Source organism: Macrobrachium nipponense, chromosome 8 (genome assembly GCF_015104395.2).
Source record: "Macrobrachium nipponense isolate FS-2020 chromosome 8, ASM1510439v2, whole genome shotgun sequence".
NCBI classification, from domain to species: domain Eukaryota; kingdom Metazoa; phylum Arthropoda; class Malacostraca; order Decapoda; family Palaemonidae; genus Macrobrachium; species Macrobrachium nipponense.
Window position 1 is genome coordinate 98,978,414 of NC_087203.1, and position 10,000 is coordinate 98,988,413.

Genomic DNA, 10,000 nt, shown 5'->3' on the forward strand with positions numbered 1-10,000 from the left:
ATTTGTAACTCTGCATATATTGCTTATTTACACACACACACACACACACACACACACACACACACACACACACACACATATATATATATATATATATATATATATATATATATATATATATATATATATATATATGCCTATATATTCACCCCTTGAGTGTACGCTATTCCAGAGGTTGAGTGGATAGTAATGACATTAGTAACACACACACGCACACAAATATAACGATGCAGGGGAGGAAGAGAAGAGAAAGACGATAAACAGACAAGAGGGGAATGACATGTCTGAGGCCTTTGTCCTGCAGTGGACTAGCAACGCCTGATGATGATGATGATTATATATATATATATATATATATATATATATATATATATATATATATATATATAGATATATATATATATTATATAGTATATATATATATATATATGTATCTATATATATATATATATATATATATATATATATATATATATATATATATATATATTTTATATATATATATATATATTTATATATACTATATATATATATATATATATATATCTATATATATATATATATATCTATATATATATATATATATATATATATATATATATATATAGATATATATATAGTATATATATATATATATATATATATATATATATATATATATATATATATATATATATAAAATCATCATCATCATCAGGCGTTGCTAGTCCACTGCAGGACAAAGGCCTCAGACATGTCATTCCCCTCTTGTCTGTTTATCGTCTTTCTATGCCAATCTATACCCACAAATTTTCTTAGTTTGCCAATCCATCGTCTTCTCTTCCTTCCCCTGCATCGTTATATTTGTGTTTCGTGTGTGTGTGTTGCTAATGTCATTAATATCCACTCAACCTCTCTGGAATAGCGTACACTCAAGGGGTGAATTATAAGCGCTTTTCACCACTGGGATTCGAACTACCGGCTTGTTGAAGAAGATACGACATACCGTGACGCTTTTCACCAGTGGTGGCTTATATTCGTATTCTCGTCAAAGGTTTCTTCCTTCTTTTTTTTTTTTTTTTTTTTTCGAATAAACCAGATATTTAGCGCCTTTCCGATTAATGGCATGATTCCTTTCTGTAACTTGGTCGAAAGTGCATTGTTATTCCATGTAAATCGTATTAATTTTTTCCAGCTATGTATATCCATACAATCTATCCTTCCATATATAGCTTTAGATTTTTTCTTATGAGCGTGTGTGCGTTATTATTAATTTCTGTACTTAATGTGGGTTCAAACAAGTTATGGTTATACTTCAGTCATACCCACAAAGTATGCTTGACACAAACTTAACCCCTTACAAGACTAACCCAAGATATCTTATGATCAGTGTTCTAAAGATTTCGGACTTACCACGAGGTATTTCGTAAAAAAGTTAAAAGCTAATATAGGACTAATACGATGTCTCGTGTTGACATAATTTTAGACGGCTGAATTTATGCTCCGTGAAGGAAGTCCCTTACTGACGAGAGAGAGTTCTTCCTTCCGCATCTCTGGCTCCCTTTCCTTTCTAGTGAGATATTTTGTCAACACCATAATGGGTCTTGAGTGCCAGTACCTCTTGAGCAAGGGAGATGATGGGGCACTTGGGCTTACTGTAGCTGTGATGTACCGCAGGGGTCGCCTGTCTAGATAATATGCCCAGATTTGAGAGCAGTTGCCGCAGACCATTTTTTTTTTTTTTTTGGGACCCAATTTTTTTTTTTTTTTTTACGGCGGTTGCCACAGATGTTTTTTTTTCTTTATTCTGTAAAAGAATGTTTCTTCAAAAGAAGCGAACTTACTGGATATGATTATTGAAGCTGCTTTTGTCTCTGTTCTATTTCCCGTTTTTTTTATACATTATTCATTTCTTTTCTCCACTTATTCATTTTGCTACCAATTCGGTTTGTTCTTCCTCCTTTCTCATAGTATAAGGAGGAGAGAGCAGCCTAGTAAAATGTCAGATATTCATCTCTCTCTCTCTCTCTCTCTCTCTCTCTCGTCATCTCCTTCTCGCATCTCTCTCTCTCTCTCCCCTGACTCAGTGATGAATATTTTTACCCATATAAATTTGTTAAATTACTTTTTCTTTTCCAATAAAGGATCTCTTCATTCTGTATTTCAGGTTACTTCTTTCAAATGAATACCATATTCTTTAGAGCAATGAATTTCAAGTCAGTGTCGTCTGTGATCTTGGTACTTATGAACTGGGTTCATGTTCTGAATGACAATAATAATAATGATAATAGTAATCATAGGACGAGATGTTTAGGAAGACCATACATATGTGTCCCCTTATAAGGATGGCCTGTGAAAAGTTGCGACAATAAAAAGAAAACATTTAGGTATTCGTTGGCTGTCAGAAATTGAAAAGAGAGAAAGAGAGAAAAGAGTATCACTGATTCTTTCATTACAACTAGAGACAAAGAAACATGGGTGCCTGTAAGATTTTAAAGAGATTTAATGGAAGAATGTCTGGTAAAGAATAAACGTCCATCGCAGAACACGTAAACGTTTGTCGACGAAATGGAACCGGTCCTATACTAGCCCAACCAGCCATCTCATATCTGCAGGGCTGTAACTGTCAAGCACAACTGTGCTTGCTTGTGCACGTTAGATTATTCCAGAAGTATTGGAATTGCCAGTCATCAGTGACCCTTGGTCCTTGCATATGTAACTTGTTACTCTCCCGAGTCGAGTTGTCCAGGAGCGGTTGGAAACTCGTTTTGCATATTTCACGGACAGGAAAAGTCACATGAGGTGCTTTCATGCATTTGCTTGTTTGCTTTACTTTTCCTAATCGGTGGTTAAAACCTTCTTTTTCTGTTTTGATAGTGGAATGGGTTGATTTAAGTGCCATATTTTTTGTAAAATAAGTTCATTTTTTCCTCTATATGTCGTTCTTGTCTTTCTATATACCCACGTATATATTGTAATGTTTTGAATTGTTTATTATTGTTTTTTATTGTCTTTTATTTCTACTCGTGACATGAGTAAATTGTTATAATTGTTATGTCATTCTCTATTTCTTTGTACACTCACAAATTTGTAATTATTCGAAATCGTTATATTCTTTTGATAGAGTTTTATTTTTTTTATTTTTTGTTCATGATGTCAGTAAATTGTCATAATTGTTATGTCATTTTTTTTATTTCTATATACACGCATGTTTCTAATGATTCCCAATCGTTATATTGTTTTTATAGAGTCTTGTTTTCCATTCTCGTTCGTGATATCAGTCAATTATGTCTTATTGGGTCATTTATTTCTGATGTGGCAAGATAGATAATCCTTCTGATTTTCCAACGCTTCACCATTTTTGTCTCACATATGAGTGTCCTATTTACAATAAGACAGAAAACGCATGTAAAGAAATTAAAGCTTATTGTAGGTAACTGCAATTTTTATACGATTTTCTTTTGACGGGTTTTGTGTCTGTGGCCTCAAGGGAGCTTATCGGATTAACCCTGGACTCGTTAGATTGCTATACAGATAGTAATAGAAACTGATCTACCCATGTTTTCTATTAATACTTTGTGTTTATTTAAATACTTTAATTATTGCAGCCATGTATAAAAACCTATAAATAAAATTACATACATAGTATATGTATACCACAGGAAAATGATAGTCAGCAATCCAACCGCTCTCGTCTTTACTAATACATTGCCAAGGAACGAATGAAATACAGTTGGAGAGAAAGTTATCAGGTAAATAACAAGATCAAGCATACCAGATGGTTAATTGTCAAAAGGGTCAAAATTATGGAGATAATCCAGGATTATCGGATATCACACGGTCACAAACTTCAAAATTCAAATTACAATTTTCTTTATGTAACTGTCCATACAAATGATAAAAATTTCACCTTTTCAGTCTTTCGGAAATCAACTAACATTGCTTCTTTTGTTCATTACTACTCCAATCGCCATCAAAATGTAAAATTTTCTGTTTTTTTCTGGGATGTTTCTAAAAGCTTTACTTGTCTGTAGCCCACAGTTTATTGACGCTGAGATTAAAACTATTTATGATATTGCCTTGAAACTTAAATATCCCAGTACGTTTGTAGATGTGGCATGGAAAAGAGCTAAAAAACATTTTATTTAACTAATGACAAACTTGAATTTAGTAAGCATAAAATTCTAAAATTACCCTATGATGAAAGGTTTGTAACATAAATGTTGATTTCAGAAATATTAATGTCAAGAGTTTAATAATAAAAAATTCTCCTAAAGATCTTCCAGGCTGCATATATGAAATTCCTTGCAAAAAGTGTGAGAAAGTCTATTACGGACAAACCGGAAAATCTCTTTCACAACGTCTCAAACAGCACCGATATTCTGTGAGAACTGGGCAAATATCGAATGCATTATTCGTACATATGAGAGATTTAGATCATCCTATTAACTGGAGTCAAGCAGGAGCCTTAATCCCATGTAATGACACAGTTAAAAGGAATATAATTGAATCTTGTTTCATCAAGTCAAATAATGGAAATGTTCTAAATTTTAGTCTTGGTTTATTTAAACTTTATGCCTCCATAATGAAAAAAGTTATAGATAAATATAAGCAACAAAATTAATATATTCAGTTTTTACATGTTTTGAACTATACGGAAACTTTGTAGTTTCTGTTAGGGTTAAATCTATGTTTAAGTTTGTGACCGTGTGATATCCGATAATCCTTGATTATCTCCTTAAATTTTACCTAATTGACAATTAACCATATGGTGTTCTTGATCTTGTTGTTTACCTGATAACTTTCTCTCCAACTGTATTTCATTCGTTCCTTGACAATGTCTTAGTGCAGACGAAAGCGCTTGGATTTCTGACTATCATTTTCCTGTGGTATTCGCTTATTTAATCAAGTCACGTGCATCTACTGTGATTTTTTAAGCATATATATGTATGTGTGTATGTATTTATTATCATGGATATACAGATAGAGAGATAGATATAGAATTTGATCACGTCCCAATTGTTCTTTGCATTAATACAATTAATAACAAAACCGTACCTAAACAGGATGTGTGAGTGTACTATTTTACGAGGTTGCTGTTTAGAGAGAGAGAGAGAGAGAGAGAGAGAGAGAGAGATTAGAAGATTTTAATAACAGGTCACGTGATAGCCCAGGTGCTTCTTTTATGAGCCGAATGACAGTTGAGATGACAATCATGTGTTTGAATGGATTGTCTGATGAGACTGAAGAAACAGAGGGAGTTTAATACGGAAGAGATGTTATCTGTTATGGATACTGAGTCTGTTGATATGCCACATATTTTTCTGTACGTGTTTTATAGATGTATTCAGTCCCATTCGTTATCTAAATAGCTATTGTAAAGACGTCAGTGAGGGGGAGGTGTGGTGGCTGAGGAAGGAGGAGGGAGGAAAACGAAAGAAAAGAAAATAAGAGTAAGAAAGAATAGGAGATGGACGAGGAAGTGAAGATGGCGTGCGTGTAATGTGATAGCATCATTAGCCTGCCAGTTGCTTTAAAGGTCTGATCGGTTTACATGCAAGTCCTCTCTCTCTCTCTCTCTCTCTCTCTCTCTCTCTCTCTCTCTCTCTTTCGATATGCAAAAAGAACTACGGGATTGAACAAAGAAAGGCATCGCTAACCCGTGTGGGAGAGAGTTCATGGCACTGTTATATGAGACAAGAGTCTCCTCTCTCTCTCTCTCTCTCTCTCTCTCTCTCTCTCTCTCTCTCCTCTCTCTCTCTCTCTCTCTCTCTCTCTCTCTCTCTCTCTCTCTCTCTCTCCGAGACACGCGAGTCCATTACTGAAAGCAGATTACTTAGTATAGTATGAAAGAATGATTTCCATTTACATATTAGAAAACTTCAACCTGATTTGAAGTTCGAATGGAAGGTTTGTCTTTTCTTGCCGAAGTTAGCGTCAAGGAAATGTTTTCTTTCGAGTTAATGTTAAGCCACTTTGTTGTCTAACGTATTCCCACTTCCATTGAAATTAGAGATTTTTACTGATATACACGAAGGAGTGAATAGACTTGTTTCGCGTTGGAATGTCTTTATCAATCTCCTCTTCTCTGAGAGATATATATTTCTGGTGATAAAAGTTCACTCTCGACGTGGTTCGGAAGTCACGTAAAGCCGTTGGTCCCGTTGCTGAATAACCACTGGTTCCATGCAACGTAAAAACACCATACAAACAAACATCTCCTCTTCTCATGTATACGTTTAAGTTCTGTTCGCCGCCTGTGACGTTTTTGTTAGTGCACTTGTCGTTCCCATGTCCCATGGGAATGTATGTTTTTATTGTTGCTTTCATGAGATCAGCTTTGCTTTAACGTGTTTTCATTGTTTTTTTCGTGAGATCAGCTTTGCTGTAACGAGAGAATCAGCGGTGACGCAGGAGATCGAGCTGTTGTGACAGACAGCTTCAAAAAAATTTAATTAGGAGCATTTTTTAAGAAACTATAAGGAATTCGTTTGCTTCATTTCTCATGATTTAGTAACAATTTTACCATTCCTTGTACCTCCCGTGCTCTGAGAGAGAGAGAGAGAGGTGAGAGAGAGAGAGAGAGAGAGAGAGAGAGAGAGAGAGAGAGCTTTAGCGACTCATAAATTACGTCATTTTTTTATTGAATTAACTGCTTTCATAAACTCAGACTATAGAATTGATGTAAGTCTTAGGAATCAGAGGAGACAGCTTTATAATAAATTGCTGGTCCACTTGTCACGTCATTTCTAAAGACGTTTTGTCTTGGTTGTCAATTTAGATTGTTGATTATAATAATGAGGGTAGAAACAGCTTCACTCGTTCTTTACCTGTTTATTTCCATCATAAAACGAAAGCATAAATAGTTGCACTATCATTATCTTGGCCTGCCACCTCTGTGGCCGCGAGTTCGATTCTCGGGCATTCCACTGAGGGGTCAGAGATGTGTATTTCTGATGATAGAAGTTTACTCTCGACGTGGTTCGGAAGTCACGTAAAGCCGTTGGTCCCGTTGCTGAATAACCACTGGTTCCGTTCAACGTAAAAACACCATACAAATAAACAAACAAACTATCATTATTATTATTGTTATCTTTGATTAATTGTTCTCGTCGTTGTTTATCATATTGAACGTTCTGGCTGTCCACCGACACTGCAGTTACAGTGCCTGGTTTTATTGATGGATGTAGAGCGCAGTATGGCTTCTCATTCATTCTGCATCACTCACACCGTTGCGGGCCAATGATTTATTCCCATTACCTTGTTGTTCTCAAGAGTCCTTGGGTAACGAGAGAGGGAACTTATTATGAAGGTGTGTTTTGATGTAAGGTCAGGGACTGCAGGAAGATTCTAAACCGTTTCGAAAAATAACTAAGGCATGTTTTGCAGTAGCAAGAGATATTTAATTGCGTGAAAATCGACTAAAGTTGTCAGTCTTGTACCGAAATCGATTAACTGTTGATTTATTTGAATATATAGAAAGTTTAGGATATGTAAAACAAAACAAATTGGGAAGAAATGTAAACACGGTTCGCTTGCTTAAACTTCACAGTATTTCGCTATATTTGAAAGAGATCTGCACATAGAACCGGCACAAGAAAGAATATTGTTTCAACTGTTATGAGGGCTTGTTAAAAGTGTTAATCTGGTGATGAAATTTTGAAGGGGGATTTTGGTAAAGACAACAAGTATAATCTTTTAAGCAAGAAAAAGAAGGGAATATTAAGGAAGGTCACGAGTTTGAAAGTAAAGTATATTTTTCTCTTATAGGAAAGATCAAGAAGTTCATGAAGTTAAAACTAAAGAGGATTTTTCTGTTTTAAGAATAGGATATAGTTGTTACTCCTGAATAGTGTGTCTTCATTACTGCCAGTCTGAGTGTATTTCTCTCTCTCTCTCTCTCTCTCTCTCTCTCTCTCTCTCTCTCCCCTCTCCACAAGGCCCCCTTAAAGGCATAGTTTGTGATTAGTGCTTCCACATAATTTTCATTGCAAGAATAGTTTGACGTTTGGAGAGGACGATGAGAGAGTAGTAGAATTGAATAAAAAAAAACATTAAAATGTGACTGAAAAGTTGAGAAACTTGCCCAGAATAGAAGAAGGCATCTAAGGTAAACTCATTAACACGACAAACAGGTTAAACCTGGGGCCGAGACTTAAGAGTTGCTTTGCGGTTTGTAAAGAAATTACGTTTTAATGACTTCCTTTTGCATTATTATTGTGATTGTCTTTGCTGTGAAAGTTTCTTTGACGGGTCAACCCTGATGGATGAAGCAGGAAGTGATGCATCTCGCAAATAACTAATTTTTAGTTTCCTGAAAAAGAAAGCTATTGTGACGGCTTTGTCTGTCCGTCCGCACTTTTTCTGTCCGCCTCGGATCTTCAACACTACTGAGGCTAGAGGGCTGCAAATTGGTATGTTGAGCTTGCACCTTCCAATGATCAAATATATCCAATTGTAGCCCTCTAGCTTCAGTACCTTTTATTTTATTTAAAGTTAAAGTTAGCCACGATCGTGCGTCTGGCAACGCTATGGGACAGGCCACCAGCGGGCCGTGGCTGAAAGTTTCATGGGACGCGGCTCATACACCATTGTACACCGTAAAGAAAACTCAATTGTGCCGAAGAAATTTCTGTGCATATTGTATTTGTTGAAAAGTGGGAATAGTTCAAGGAGGTTCCTTGGAATAGTTGACCATAAAATCGTGGCAATTAAAAATTCTCTCGTTATATATACTTTTGAAGTAAAACACCTTCCTGAGGATATGTTGAAAGTTAATGCAGGTAAAGAAACTTGTTTTATTTTTTTCTGTTACCCATTTACTTATGTATTTGCTGTTTTCCTTATTGATAACGTCATTACTTTTAAAAATCTAAAAAGATAATTAGAGTGCATTTTTCCCGAGTTTTTTTTTTTTTTTTTCACCACAAAAATTTACCTCCATAATAAGCACTTTCAAAATTCGTATTTTGCTAAAACCATAGTACAATAACTTGATCAATGTCAGAACAAACCTCCAATGAACATGTAAGGAGAAACAGGAATTGAGAAGAAGTATAAACGAATCTAAACAAAAATTATAAAACAAATTGTTTCAAATAAATAAATCAAAAGGAATTAATTCATGCCTAGGTACACGCAGTTAAAAAAAATTAATGAGAACAAGTGGCATTGGGCTTATAGGAGCATCTCGGACTCTCTAAACTTTTAAATTTGTGCAAGGAATGGAGTGAGGACGTCTAGTACTAAGCATTGTGACATCTTGGCCACCCTGGAGATTGTTGGTACTAACGAGCAACATTTTTGCGAGCTAAAGGCCCAAACCTTTAGAACTGCTTTTAAAAAAAATATTGTTTCATTTGCTTTTTTTATGAAATGAGTATTTTGGTGGTTTCCTGTCGACCGGTTTGTGTAGCTGATGTAATGACGTCACATGAACATGCAGTACACTGGCATGCTGCGTTTGGGATTGGTTGAGACCGGGCAAGATATTTGCGGATTTCGGTCTGAATCATGATTATCTTTGTCTGGTAAAGGGGAATCGTCGCTTCTAGCAGTTTTTTTTCCCGTAGCAGATAATATTTAATGTGTGCTGCTGTCACCTAGAAAGGAGATTATTATTCTAGTAATGAAAGAACCAGGTCGTCGAGACGTGCAGGTTAAATTTTGCCTTTCGGTAATGTTATTCGATTTACATCCCCGTATGGGGTTAGCACCGTCAGTGCGCCTCATGCGGTGCACTGTAGGTTTTAAGGATCTTTGCAGCGTCCCTTCGGCCACCAGCTGCACCCCCTTTCATTCCTTTTACTGTACCTCCGTTCATGTTCTCTTTCTTCCTTCTTTCTTTCGACATTCTGCTAACAATTGATTCATAGTGCAACTGCGAGGTTTTATTCCTGTTACACCTTTCAAACCTTTCTACTCTTACTTTTCCTTTCAGCGCGGAATGACCTCATAGGTCCCAGTGGTTGCCTTTGGCCTAAATTGTATGCTCCATTCCATTCCATTCAATTTACATGGT